The 13,907-nt window shown below is 45.0% G+C and overlaps 1 protein-coding gene and 1 long non-coding RNA gene across 7 annotated transcripts in view; one reads left to right on the top strand and one right to left on the bottom strand.

Moving 5' to 3' along the window:
• The window catches only part of PTPN21 (protein tyrosine phosphatase non-receptor type 21), a 48,183-nt gene extending 45,870 nt beyond the window's left edge, over positions 1 to 2,313 (bottom strand). For 4 of the 6 annotated variants that reach the window (XM_053377478.1, XM_053377488.1, XM_053377497.1 and 1 more), the window contains exon 1: positions 1,894 to 2,312. The gene's annotated coding sequence lies outside the window, so the exon portion shown is untranslated. Of the gene's footprint in view, positions 1 to 1,893 lie in introns of all 6 variants that reach the window. The other 2 variants (XM_053377461.1, XM_053377468.1) reach the window with 1 other exon arrangement.
• LOC128408255 (uncharacterized) overlaps positions 1 to 13,907 on the top strand; it is a 213,737-nt gene that overhangs the window by 36,349 nt on the left and 163,481 nt on the right. The gene's annotated exons all lie outside the window — the stretch shown is intronic.

Below are 13,907 nucleotides of genomic sequence, written 5' to 3'. Positions count from 1 at the left end.
TACAATCCTATACATGTCTGCTCAGAAATGAGTCAATGGAGCAAACTCCCAGGTTAGAGGGCATATACTGTACTGAATTTAGACATTTTAGTAAACCTTTGGTGGTCTTTCTAAAAATAAAAAAAGATTTGTGAACGTTAGGAATCTGAAGCCTTCAACTGCATGGAACAATCCAAAAAGTTAAGCAATTTTGCTTGCACTGATTCCAATGGAAGAACGAAGCAATGCTTAAAGTCTAAACCTTCAATCTTATGCACACTTAACTCCTGGTTTTCAGTTAAATTAGTGGGATTCACTTCTAAGCAAAACTGGATGACATCAGGCTGCCTTGTGCCCATTATGTTCAAAGTCCATCAGATTTGCTCTAACATTTGCTTTGACTTCATAAGCAAACATAAATTATTGGGGGGTGAAGAATTTATAAGTCAAGTTCATACACAGTGGGAAAATTTCCTGAGGCTACTCCAATGAGAATTCAGGACGCTTTCCCCATACATTTTTATATAAATCATTTTCAAAGAGGAGAGCACATGCAGCATTGCTACACTTAAATACATTAACAGCAAAGGCAATTATAAAATGTCTTGGGGGAGAATAATGCTTCAAACCTATTCAACAAGTTTTCGTGCTGGCCAAGCACAATTCTTGCAAACACAGCACAACCAAGCTTTGTTTAGCAGCTGTTATTTTCTGCTACCAGCTGCTGTCATGTTAGTCAACCCCCCCCCCTGCCACCGCTGCCACATACGCCTATTTCAAAATAATGTCTATCTGCACGATTAAGGGAGTTTGCATTCAGTAAGAGGATAGCACTTTAGTGCCAACACTAGCAAATCCAATCAACCATATGTTGAAATCATCGTTCCCTATTTAGCAGGTCTAGGAACACTTCAGATGTTATATTCTGATTTAAAGAAACTTAAGTATTAATATCAAAGACTCAACCTTCCCCGCTTAACTTCTGCTTCTTTCCTCTCCAGTTGCCCAGGAACTCCATACACGGCCAAAATAAAACTGGAGTGCACGGAAAGGAAAAAGGTTTTTCCTTTGGGTTAATTATACATCAATCATTTTTAAAGGGGAAAATCCACAAATCAAGATTATGCCCTCATTTTATTAATCAACCCCTGAAATCATTTGGAAGTGTGAATGTTATTGGAAATTTGGGGGGGCGGGGTGAGGATGAAAGTTGCTCTGGGACTGAAAACTAGTTTGTTTATTCATTTGCTAGCCAAGTACAAACAACCCACAAAATACCTTCCCTATTAATGCACGAAACTATACCATCTCCACCACACTCCCTCCTTTTAACAACTGAACTAACAGCAAGCGTTTCACTGACAAAGCTGTACTAAGGGTAAAACAAATCATTTTGCTTGCAAAATATCCTTCTAACTTCTTACATCTAGTGTTATAATTCTAATAAAGGAAGCCTCATGATATTATTATTATTAATAATAATAATAATAATAATACCCCGCCCATCTGGCTGCGATTCTTTATTAAGGGAGGGTTGCAGAAAACGGGGAGGTGGGTGCGTTTACGTTTTAAAGAAACAAATATTCGTTTCAATTAAGACCCTGCCATACAGAAATGAACAAGGACACCGAGATACGAGACTCTTTGGCACTCGTCCTTTATCCTTTCGAGAGGGCGCCGCGATCTACTTCGCAGCCCGATCTTAACCAAGTTTTGCTCTGAACACCATCCCCAAAAAGGATGCCGAGGGCACCAATTCGCTCGCTGGGGGCTTCATTGCGCACTGCCACCTTCAGAAGGGTAATTCAAGAAAAAGCGGCGAAGATCCTGAAATCCGGCGCTAGAAATGTGTAACAACTCTTTTAATGAACAAAAGCAGCATCCCCCCCCCCGCCCACCGCGCCGCCCCTTTACCTGTTGCAGCAATTCAAGGAAAGCGGACTTTTAACTGCAACCATCCAGGCGCAGTTGGGAGAGCAATCCGGATGAAACCATTTCATGGGTATTCCTTTTCTTTTTTTGAGGGGAGTGGAAAGGTCAGCAAGGTTTCTCGGGTCCGCTTTCCCTGGAAGCGAAGAGCCGCCTGCACCTCTCTGCTCCTCTCAGAGCGAAAACATTCCCCACTTCCTGCCTCAACAACAACAACAACAACAGCGGAGGCGAGAAAAAGCCGAGGCTGGAGCTCATTCCACGGGGCCGAGGAGGGAGGAGAAATACTACAGCCAAAGGAGGCTTCCCCTCAGCCAGCCAGCCGCCTTCCTGTGACAGAGGAAGCCCCCGGACTGCTGGAGCGCACAGGACGGCCTCCCGCCCCCTCTCTCTCTCGCGCGCCCCCCCGCAGCCGCTTCGCTCCACGCCGCGCTTGCCAGCGGCCCGTGCGTGCGCCGCGAGAGCGCGCGGGGTTCTCTTTTCTTCCCTCTCCTGCCTTGCCTTGCCTTCCTTTCTTTCTCTCCCCTCCGGAGGGAGGCGTTCCCCTTTGCTCCAGCCATGCGGAAGGATACGGCGCGCGGTCATTAAAGCACAGCCCTCTTATGTTTGCAGCCCCATGACCTCAGAGATGTGGAATGTCGGCCGGGGGAATGTCAGCAATGGGACAGCTGCTGCTCCAACGAGGAGAGGAGAGGAGGGAGGGAGGAGGCGGCATGGCAAGAAAGGAAGATAAGGAAACTCAACGCCCGCACGCCACGGCCGTGAAGCTCCCGTCGCTTTGGAACAACAACAGCGGCGATGGCAACGAAATAGTCCTCCCTCCCGCCAAAAAGTGGAATCGATACAACCTCCCCGATCTCGAGTCGTGTTAGCCTGCTGCAGCAAAAGTGTCTTGCCCATGGAAGCTTACCAGGAATAATAATAATAATAATCAGTGCTTTTTTTTCTTAAAAAATGTTTAGGGGTACTTTCATTTTGTCTCAAGAAAACGAACATTTTATCGTTCAAATGTGGGGAAATAAATACTGTACAGTAAATGGACAAAAGTACAAAGATTCGCAAAATGTTTAGGGGTATGCTTCCCCCCAGAAAAAAAGCACTGATGATGATAATAATACAGTGGTACCTTGGGTTACAGACACTTCAGGTTACAGAAGCTTCATGTTACAGACTCCGCTAACCCAGAAATATAGTACCTCGGGTTAGGAACTTTGCTTCAGGATGAGAACAGCAATCGCGCAGCTGCAGCAGGAGGCCCCATTAGCTAAAGTGGTACCTCAGGTTAAGAACAGAACTCCGGAACGAATTAAGTTCTTAACCAGAGGTACCACTGTAGATAACTACAGTCTTGTCTTGAGGCGAGGTAAAGCTGGGAGCCTCCAGACATAGGTGCCAACATCTAATTATTAATCAATTAATTAATTAATTAAGAGCCAGTGTGGTGTAGTGGTTAAGAGCGGTGGACTCGTAATCTGGTGAACCAGGTTCAATTCCCTGCTCCTCCACATGCAGCTGCTGGGTGACCTTGGGCTAGTCACACTTCTCTGAAGTCTCTCAGCCCCACTCACCTCACAGAGTGTTTGTTGTGGGGAGGAAGGGAAAGGAGATTGTTAGCCGCTTGAGACTCCCTAGGGTAGTGATAAAGCAGGATATCAAATCCAAACTCTTCTTCAAACTCTTCTTCTTATATCCTGCCCATCTGGCTGGGTTTCCCCAGCCACTCTGGGCGGCTCCCCAGAGTATTAAAAACATGATAACACATCAAACATTAAAAGCTTCCTGAAACAGGCCTGCCTTCAGATATATTCTAAAAGTCAGTTCTAAGGGTGAAGGTCCCTTCAGCCCCCCAATAAAATATTTGAGGGGATCAGGGGCTCCCAGCTGATGTGCAGTGCCATTCAAATGCTGTGTGCCTGCCACATCATGTGATCAATTCTGCGGGGCAGAGCTTACCTCCCTCCCCCCATATTTTATTTAAGTTGGCACCCCTTGTCTCCAGATGTTGCTGGACTACAATTCCTATCATCCCTGATTACTGGGCATACTGGTTGGGGCTGACTGGAGTTCTGGAGATGCCGGGGAGGGGAATTTTATTGGGCACAGAAGGGGCAAAGTATATTTCTAGGTGGACAAGTTGTGTCCCACGTTAAAAATAGCAGTATATGTTAATGACAGGAATCCAGCAATGGGGGCGAGGCAAGTGGGGGATGATCTCCTTGCATGGTGGGCACTTGCCCCCTCTCCTGCCACCCAGTGCTATCCATGCTGGAGCCGGAGTCCAACAGGACATGGAGGACCACAAGTTCTGTGTGTCTACTTTTAAGGCATTGAAAGATGCTGTACAAGATGAACAGATCGGTTCTTCGTGGGAACACAGGCGTAACACAGATTGGCGACAAACTGGACGCCTGGCATCACTTGACGCAATAGTTTCCAGAGGGCATTAGCCCATTGCAGCAAAAGCAGCCACGGAGATTTAGGGCACTATAAAGCAGAGACAAGGAGCCCTGTGGCTCTCAAGGTGTAGTTCGACTCCCAGTTCCCATCTTCCCTGACCATTGGCCATGCTAGCTGGACCTGACCCAAGAGCCCAAAAGCCCAAGAGCTTCCGGAGGGCCGTAGGTTCCCTCCACCTTTGGTAAAAGACTTGCAAATTTATTGTGGCATAAGGTTTTGTAGACTAAAGTCCACTGCATCAGAGATATATGAAGTTGTTGTTGTTGTTTAGTCGTTTAGTCATGTCCGACTCTTCGTGACCCCATGGACCAGAGCACGCCAGGCACTTCTGTCCTCCACTGCCTCCCGCAGTTTGATCAAACTCATGCTGGTAGCTTCAAGAACACTGTCCAACCATCTCATCCTCTGTCGTCCCCTTCTCCTTGTGCCCTCCATCTTCCCCAACATCAGGGTCTTTTCCAGGGAGTCTTCTCTTCTCATGAGGTGGCCAAAGTATTGGAGCCTCAGCTTCACGATCTGTCCTTCGATATATGAAGTACTATCCTGGATTTACTCGTGATAACAACGTACGGCAGCTGATGGAGTGCACCCCAGCTTATGCCATAATAAATGTATTAGTCTTTAAGGCAGCACAATACTCTGTTGTTTTACCATGACGGATGGGCTTTTGTTATGCCAGTGCTCCATAAATAAGTGTCAGTTTTTGTTGGCAAGAAGCCTACACTTTCGTCTTCCTTCCTTAGTTCTTAACAAAACAAGTTTAGCCATTCCTAGACATTTTTCTGTTTTTCTTTTTCTCAGTTAAGGGAGTTTCAGATTCCCTTCAATGCTTGTTGGTGCAAAGAATTTTTGCTGGGGTTATCGCACAGCATAACAATTCTCTCTGCCAGTTGCTTATTATTATTTTGGTATGTGTCAATAAAAGTGTATTTAGAGCATCAAGGGCTAAATCTATTTCAGTTATTTTAATCCCTTCCAATTCAAGCAAGCCTTCCAGACTGAATATAATTTATGCATACAGTTCTTGGAAATAATTTTTAAATGTGTCCTTGGGAGTGTTTTTTAAAAAAAAAAACCAAACAAACATGGGTTGTGCAGAGTAACTGATGAATGAGCCTGGTTTAAAAATGCTTTAAATGGAGGACACATCAACACACAGCCATCCACAGGCTGGCTCAACCACAGCAAAATAACAATCTGGTTGTCTAGCAGCACTAACATTCTCTGCAGGTTGTATTTCAACTATGTTTTACTCACCCATTGAAGTTAATTGAGAACCTGAAAGCTCGCCACACTTTTGCAACATTTTGGCTGGTCCCAATAAAGGCACTGCCCAACTTTGGGGATTTGAAGTTTTTCTCATTCATATGCTTAATACTGACACTTTCAAAGAGCTCACAACCCTAAAGGATCTGAACTTCTCTTTGCAGAAGCCATGCTAACCCCTCAACAATTATTCTTTATACTTAATGTAATCTGTATTTAAACATGCTTCCTTCAATTTAGCTAGGAAAAGAAGTTAGCCTAACAAATATATTGGCTCACCCAGACTCTTTTTTAAAAAGGCATTAAGTTGGTTATTTTTTTAACATGATATTTTAAACAGCATGCAAAAGGTAAAGGGGGGTGCATTCTCTGCTCCTCCCCATGTACTATGGAGGAAGATGCTGGAGTTTGCGGCTGTTGATGCATATCTCTGTGGTTGCCCTTGTTTCCTATCCTAGTCCTTTTCTTTTGGCTACTTGGCAAAGGAGCTTTTCCCCTCCCTGGGTGGAGTCTTATATTCTTGTCCCTGTGTGCACTCTCTGCCTGGGACAGGAAGTACTGGAGTCAGTGGTGACTGGGACACTGGGGTTGATGGATTTGGAGCACTGGTGTTTTGTGTGTTGTGATGGGGGGCACTGGGGGGGGTCCCCATTGGCACTGTGTGTGGACAGCAAGCAGTGGTGGTGTTGGCACAATCCCTGATCAGTGACATTTGGTTGCATTTCCAGAGGTGTTTGTCCGTCATTTTTATGCCGTTCATTTTCTTATTTACTCTGTTGTGTTTTCCCCTCACCATCCTGGGCTGAGCATGTATAGGACATGGAAGCTGTTCCACTGGCACAGTGGTGGCATCTTTCCTACCCCCTACCAGCACCCTGATGTATGGTAATTGCAATATGGGATTGCTTTGCCCAACTACAGTAACATCAATTCAGGCGTACAGCATTTTCCACAGTGAATACCAATGCAAATAACTGGTTCAGCTTCTTTGCAGTCTCTGGATCCTCCTTTAGCAATCCTTTCATTCCTTTGTCAACAGGCCGTCCAACCGCCTCCCTGGCTGTTTTTCTGCTTCTGAAATACAAAAATGTGCCTTTTTATTCTCCTCATTTGGGCAAGAAAAGAATCCTTCTTGCCATTTATGGTGTCTTTGGCTCCAATTGTTAACCCTGCTGGCACTTGGATTTGAAAGTACTTTCCCTATTTTGCTGTATATATTCTAGTTGAGCATCTATCTTTTTGGTTTTAAATTACCTCCAAGCATCCTGGAGAGATTTAACCCTCTTAACTCCCCTTTCCAGGAATTACAGTATTTCTATTTCTATCAAAACAATCTTAGAACATGGCTACAGTTTCTCCTCATATCCTTATACTAAATGTATTTGTTTGCTTATTTGGTACATATATCTCCATGATACACATTCTCAAAAAAAGAAGACAGAAGAAGCCACCAATCTGCATAAAATTTGCATGTACTAATTTATATGTATAGATGGATATCTAGAAATAATTCCTATCATTTAAATAAAAATACATCTCTCCCACTTTGGGACCAAGTGACCTGTTTGCCTGCTCAGTCTGCTGTCCTCAGTGCTATTTTTCTAGAAAAAAAGAGAACCTCCCTTGTTATCTTCTAATGGCAACGGAACCCAACGTGGTGATTCAGGGCCTGCACTCTTTTCTTTCAAGTTGGGGACAGAGGGTGGCACTAGGGGAGGAGCTGTCTTCATGACACTCCTTGGTGTGTGGAGTGCCGCAGGGTGCAATCCTCTCCCCAATGCTTTTTAACATCTTTATGCACCCCCTCGCCCAACTTGTCCGGAGTTTCAGTTTGGGTTGCCACCAGTATGCTGATGACACCCAACTTTATCTGTTGATGGACAGCCATCCTGACTCAGCCCTGGACACACTGATCTGGTACTTGGAAGCTGTGGCTGGATGGCTGCATGGGAGCTGGTTGAAGTTAAACCCAGTCCTTTGGCTGGGTCAGGACATGGGGCTGGGGGGGCAACTCCCATCTCTTGCAGGGGCTCAATTAGTAGCAGCGCTTTCTGTCAAGAGTCTGGGTATAATCTTCAACACCTCCCTTTCTATGGAGGCGCAGCTACAAAGGTGGCATTTTTCCATTTCTGCTGTGCTAAGCAGTTGGTCCCTTACCTCTCTCGTCCTGATCTTGCCACTGTGATCCATGCGACGGTCACCTCCAGGCTTGATTATTGTAATTCACTCTATGTGGGGCTGCCCTTGAAGCTGACCCAGAAACTCCAGTGGGTGCAGAATGCTGCAGTGAGACTCCTTATGGGGTTCTCGCCGCGGGATCACATTCATCCAGTGCTATACCAGCTGCACTGACTCCCGGTGGAGTACAGGATCAGGTTTAAGGTGCTGGTTTTAACCTTTAAAGCCCTATACAGCCTAGGACCCTTGTACCTCTAGGACCGCCTCTCCTGGTATGCCCCATGGAGGACCTTACGGTCCGCAAAAAATAACATCTTGGAGGTCCTGAGCCTCAAGGAGATTAGACTGGCCTTGACCAGGGCCAAGGCCTTTTCGGCCATGGCCCCGGCCTGGTGAAACGTTCTGTCACAAGAGATCTGGGCCCTACGGGACTTGACATCTTTCCGCAGGGCCTGCAAGACGGAACTGTTCCTCCAGGCCTTCGGCCTCCCAATTTTTCTCACAGGCTCATGTAAATTCAGCACAAACAGTTGGGCCTGGTGAGCATTTAAGGTTCCCAACCCTAATCTGCGGGTTGCCATCTGATTGGATTTTATTCTGATCCTGATCTGATTTTAGGATGTATTTTAACTGATTGCCTGATTTTATGTTAATGTGTTATACATTTGATGTTAGCCGCTCTGAGCCCGGTTTTGGCCGGGGTATAAATAAAAATTATTATTATTATTATTATTATTATTATTATTATTATTACCCACCTGAGATGTGCCAGAACTGAGTTCCGGCGAGTTCCAGCTGAAAAAAAACCTTGGCTGTCCTGATGTTAACTGATAATGGGCACATTATTACCTTACTCGATGAGACTCACAGTGGTTTAGTCACAACTCTTGGTATTTACTTATCACCTTTACACAAACCCTTCAAACCATTTTACATAATTGCAAAGAATCTTTTCAATTACCTGGAAATGTAGGTCAACGTTATTATTTCCAGAGAGCAGAGGAAGGCTGAGCACCATACTGACTTCATAGCTGAAGTGAGATCTTAACTAGACATTTCCTGTGGCATGGCTCCCAGCTCACACACCCTTAGTGATTACATCGGTTCTCATTGTTTATGCGGGGCTCTAGGGGTTTGCAGTCCAGGAACTGGTCAGGCCCCAATCCGCTTATCTTTACATACAGTTTCTTTCTTGTGAATAGGTTCCACAGATTTCACTACAACATTATCATTAGTACACTTAGTTATTATGGTATCAAGCAAACAGTCCACTATGTTTACACAGAAATGTCCTAGTTCTTTATAGGAACTTTCCTTCTGAACTGCAGCCAAAGCTCCATTAAAATCAATGTGTGTATTCAGAAATGGAATTTGAGGAACTTTATGTTTAAGGTTTTGGAATATACGGGTTGTGGAGACATTTTTATGAAAGGAATTAAGGCAATATACACTGAACAATCAGCAAAATTTATAGTAATTAATATACTGACTGAGAATTATGAAATAACCAAAGGAACTAGACAAGGTTGCCCACTGTCACCTTTATTGTTTGTAATAGTTTTAGAAGTTTTGGTGCAAAGAATCAGATGTAAGCAAGAAATTAAAGGAATAAGAGTGGGACAGAGGCAATATAAATTAAAATATTTTGCAGACGATGTGGTGAAATCTGTAGAAGAACTAATAAAGGCAATTTCGAAAGCACTAGAAGAGATTAAAAAATCGGAGAAATAGCAGGTCTTAAAATTAAAACCCAACTCCTGGTAAGAAATATGGATGATGAGAGTAAAAATAAATTACAAAGTTAATCAGGCTTAAAGATAGACTGCACCCCTATCTGGACAGGGACAGCCTAACTACGTACTGTTGTCTATACTCTGGTAACCTCTAGGTTAGATTATGGCAACACGTTATACAGGGGGCTGCCTCTGAAGAAAGTTTGGAAACTTCAGCTGCTGCAGAGTTCAGGGCCAGGGTTGCTCACCCTTTTTAAAAACACACACCAAGAATTCTCCCCTATCAATGCCCCTTCTCCCCATCCTCCTCCGTTCCAGTCCCTTATAGTGACAATGTAGCCTGCTAGTTTAATGTCACTGTGAACACATGCCTCATATAGATGTTAAGTCAGAAACTTGGTGAATGTTGACATTTATAGGAGAATGTAAGCAGGGGAACCAACAGGAAATGTCAGAAATAGTTATGTGATGAACATTTGCACATCCTTGCAACGTTCTTGACATTTGCACTGTTGTGGGCTTCCTATCAGATGTCTGTGATTATAGCTATCAGGATTGCCATAAAGCTCAGAGAGGTTGGGTGAGTAAAACAACACTCATGGCCTGGCAAATGCCATTTTCCTATAAAATGACTCTCTTACCATTTTCATCTGTAAATGTTGAAGATGAGGATAATATCTGGACATTTTTGTCAAGTCTTGACATTTACTGTTAAGTGTTCTGACATTCCCCTGAGCTTATTCACATCTCAAGACTTACTAGTAAATGTCAGCATCACCACCTTTGAGACATTTACTGGTAACAAGGTTAGATAGGTCCCAATGTGTCTTCAATCTGCAACCAGAGCAGGTTAATCCACCTGCTTTGGGGAGCAGTAATGTGTAGCACATGTAGCTAGAGTAGCAGAGAGGGAGGCTGCAGTACTCAGCTTATTGTCTAGCTTCCAATTTCTTTTAGAGACAACCTGAACCTTTTCTTCCTTTCCCTTCCTCTGAATGTCCTGCTGGTGTGGAATCTACATATTCCTCAGCTGGCACCTACTGTGCAACAGCATGGGGGAGTAGACAGCAGGCAATGTCTGGGATTTTATACTGGCTCTGTTGTGAAACAGAGCTCAGATCTAGTTGGAACAGAGATCACAGTCTCAAAAGATCAGATTTCACGTCTCTGTGTTTATTCCCCATTCAAGTCCAGGGGAAACCCTCAGGTTTCTCCTTCCTAGCAGAGCTGAGTTAGTTCAGCATTGTTGGAGTTGAGCTGGAATGGTAGGAGCCATGGGGTCTGTGGTTCATAGCCTATCCTCTGAGCTCACGCCCAGGGGAAAGGTCACTTGGGGGCCAAACTAAAGCAGGAAAGTGGCAAGTGAGGAAAGGGTTATGCTATGCCTCCTCCACAAAATCTTCTCCGGTCCTAACTACTAACTGGAGCAGTGTTACATGCACTCACATGCAACATCGACTTTGGCACTCAGCCTCTTTTGTGAAATGTGAAGGTCATAGGATGGTGAGCATCCTTGCAGGGCTGTTGTGCAAACTCAGTGGGATGGTTCTAGAGTTGTGTGAATGGAAGGATACACATGTAATGGGGCTTTTCTACCTATCCTTTCACACAGCAGTCTTCTGCTCTCACTAAAGCATATCCTGAGAGTCCAAGGATCCCAGGAAAAGCCTGGGGTGTGGCAAGGAATTGGCAGAAACTGGGAAGATTCCCTGACTCTCAGGTGAGGCTTCTCAGAGGATACAGGGGGCGTCAATGAGAAGGATTCAGGAAAGCCCCATTGAAGTGGGAGATGAAAGAAAATGAGCAACAGTAAGGCATGGGGAGCATAAAATTTTGCAACGGAATGGAGTAATTGGAAATGAATGGTGAAAGGGACTCACAAATGAATAATTTGAGGCCTGAAAACGTGACTTAGGAGCCATGAAGATGCGGTATCCATTTTACTCATCTGAAAGACTATTGTGTGTGCTTGTAGTCATTACCTTAGAAAGTTGGAACGCCTAACGGGGAGAATGTCGGCAATGGGACAGCTGCTTCTTTGGCTAAAGGGACATTGCAGAAATACATATGGGGGAAACAAGAAATAGCAGCTGATCAGTTCTTTTTCATTATATGGTCATTTATATTAAGCCTTTCCAATTAAAATCTCTCCAAGTGTAATGGTCTTATTTTTATAACTCCCAGAAATATTATAATTAGGTTTACAGACAGTACAGATGGACCAAAGGACATATTTTTAAACATCTGTGACCTGAAGCAAAAATACTTGTGATGCAGGAACTGATAACAGCGTAAAGAAATCCAGCTGCCCTCTCAACTACAGACTTTTCGCTACAGGGGATGGAAGGAGAAAAAAATGCAGGGGGGGGGAGGAGAAGCAAATGCTGCTCTCTGTACATTAAGAAATGTTGCACATTAATTGTATGTGGCCATGAGAACCTCTGGCCTACTGGGACAATTTTCAGAAACCTCTTTACAACCTGCATTGTTACCACCATTGCAAAGAGTATTAATTTTAAAAGGGTTCATGAATAATGAAAATACCCCAACACTGAAGGCAGAACATAGCCATTGTGGTTAGTAGCTGTGGACAGCCTTGGTTTGTCTCCCTTTCAATGCTAGCCAAACTGGTGATCATCACTGCCTCTTGGGGGAGGAAATCCCCTTGTTCCAACTATGCACTGTCTGCTCTGAATCTTCCAGCATTCAGCTTCACTGGATGCAGCAGTAGGAAAGAGGAAGCAAAGCATCTCCCTATCCACACCACCGACAATTTTTCATACACCTCAATCATTATTATTGCTGTTATTATATATTTATTTATACCCCATCTTTTTCCCAGACTCAAGGGGGCTTACAGATAAAAATCAGAACAGAAATTGTGCAGCGGCAGCGGGAGGTCCCATTAGCTAAAGTGGTGCTTCAGGTTAAGAACAGTTTCAGGTTAAGAACAAACCTCCGGAACGAATTAAGTTCTTAACCCAAGGTACCACTGTATACATTTCCATAAGTAAACACACTACTTCTGGTAAATGAGCCACCATACCTTCGGGTAACGTAACTTTCAGGTTGCAAACGCAGCAAACCCGGAAGTGTATACTTCCAGGTTTCACCCCACACACATGCGCAGAAGCGCTCTATCGTGCTGCACACGTGCGCAGAAGTGGCGCCTCTTGTTGCGGACTTTTTGGGTTGCGCCCAAACCCCAGAACGAATTAAGTTCGTATCCGAAGGCTCCACTGTACTATCCGAAACCAAAGGGGCACATTGGGTGCCAGTTGTGAAATATATTGGCATTATTTCCAGATCTCCTACCCCACGGGACAGGGCAGCGGTGCCTTTGGGCTCCTCGATGGCGATTGCTGGAGGAAAGGTAAAGGTAAAGGACCCCTGGATGGTTAATAATAATAATAATAAATAATGCATTTTATTTATACCCCGCACTCCCCGACCAGAGCTGGGCTCAGGGCGGCTAACACCAGTAAAATTACAATAGAAACATAATAGGGGGGAACCAAACCCCCCAATTTAAAATACAGGTTAAAATGCAATTTAAAAAGCAGCCTCATTTTAAAAGTAGCCCATAAATCAAAACCGTAAGGGGAGGGAAGACATAAGGGTCAGACCAAAGGCCAAGCGGAACAGCTCTGTCTTGCAGGCCCTGCGGAAAGATGTCAAGTCCCGCAGGGCCCTAGTCTCTTGTGACACAGCGTTCCGCCAAGTCGGGGCGAGTACTGAAAAGGCCCTGACCCTAGTTGAGACCAACCTAATCACCTTGCGACTTGGGACCTCCAAGGTGTTGTCATTTGTGGACCATAAGGTCCTCCACGGGGCATACCAGGAGAGGCGATCCCGTAGGTACGTGGGTCCTAGGCCGCATAGGGCTTTAAAGGTCAAAACCAGCACCTTAAACCTGACCCTGTACTCCACCAGGAGCCAGTGCAGTTGGTAAAGCACTGGATGAATGTGATCCCGCCGTAAGGAGCCTCGCCGCGGCATTCTGCACCAGCTGGAGTTTCTGGATCAGCTTCAAGGGCAGCGCCGCGTAGAGCGAGTTACAATAATCAAGCCAAAGACGACTATGGGGTTGCAGAGTTCATCTCACTTCTGATCAGCAAGCCCAAAGAAGCTCAGTGGTTTAGACCACAGTGCCACTCGCATCCCCCTGGCAGTGGTGCGGTCTTAGATCTGCTCCATGCTGTCTCCTAAGCTCTGCTTTCCCCAGCTGGAGGCAGCAATGAATCCCAAAGCACAGGATGGGAGCTGTTCTTGCACAAGGGCCCTGCTTGTCCAGCCACTGTGAGAACAGCATGCTGGGCCTTGATGGGGCCACCGGCCTGACCCAGCCAGTCTCTGCTGGTGTCC

Source organism: Podarcis raffonei, chromosome 1, assembly GCF_027172205.1.
Source record: "Podarcis raffonei isolate rPodRaf1 chromosome 1, rPodRaf1.pri, whole genome shotgun sequence".
Taxonomy (NCBI): domain Eukaryota; kingdom Metazoa; phylum Chordata; class Lepidosauria; order Squamata; family Lacertidae; genus Podarcis; species Podarcis raffonei.
The sequence above is the reverse complement of the archived record's forward strand: the minus strand, read 5'-3'. Positions and strand labels throughout refer to the sequence as shown.